The sequence below is a fragment of the Etheostoma spectabile genome, chromosome 4 (assembly GCF_008692095.1).
Source record: "Etheostoma spectabile isolate EspeVRDwgs_2016 chromosome 4, UIUC_Espe_1.0, whole genome shotgun sequence".
NCBI classification, from domain to species: Eukaryota; Metazoa; Chordata; class Actinopteri; order Perciformes; family Percidae; genus Etheostoma; species Etheostoma spectabile.
Window position 1 is genome coordinate 2,793,315 of NC_045736.1, and position 520 is coordinate 2,793,834.

General features: G+C 39.4%; 1 protein-coding gene across 1 annotated transcript in view; it reads right to left on the minus strand.

Moving 5' to 3' along the window:
• dnah7 (dynein, axonemal, heavy chain 7) overlaps positions 1–520 on the minus strand; it is a 170,550-nt gene that overhangs the window by 8,991 nt on the left and 161,039 nt on the right.

Sequence of the window (520 nt, forward strand, 5' to 3'; positions counted from 1 at the left end):
TTTTTGGAAAGAGACTTCAGATATGGTATTAGGGGACCACTAATGTCTATATAAAAACATCCAAAGAGCATCATGTCATGAGACCTTTAACAGTAGTTCAAAATTCAGCATTTTCATGCAAGCCTGCTCCTTGTGTGTGTATAGGTGTTGCGATGCCATTTGTGACATCACCCAAATAATAGCTCCCTGAGATCAGCAACTGCCTATGGCGCCAAAGGTTCTGAGTCCCTTATAGCTGATCTCTAATCAAGCATTGGGCTGTGGACAATTGCCCTGCATACTTTAAATGTGTCTGCATTAACACACCTGATACTGATTAACAATCAGTCTAGTTTAGTAAAGTCATGTTATGGACTTTTTTCACAGCAGTCACATTTTGACTTGTCATAGTAGGAAAAACACAGTTAAAATTGATAACCTTAATGATGACTCAATTCAATCAAGTGTCCCAGTAAGCTATTTCAGTGAGTCAGCATGCACAATACCAAGGCCTCTCCTAAGTGGAATGCAGCCATCATTA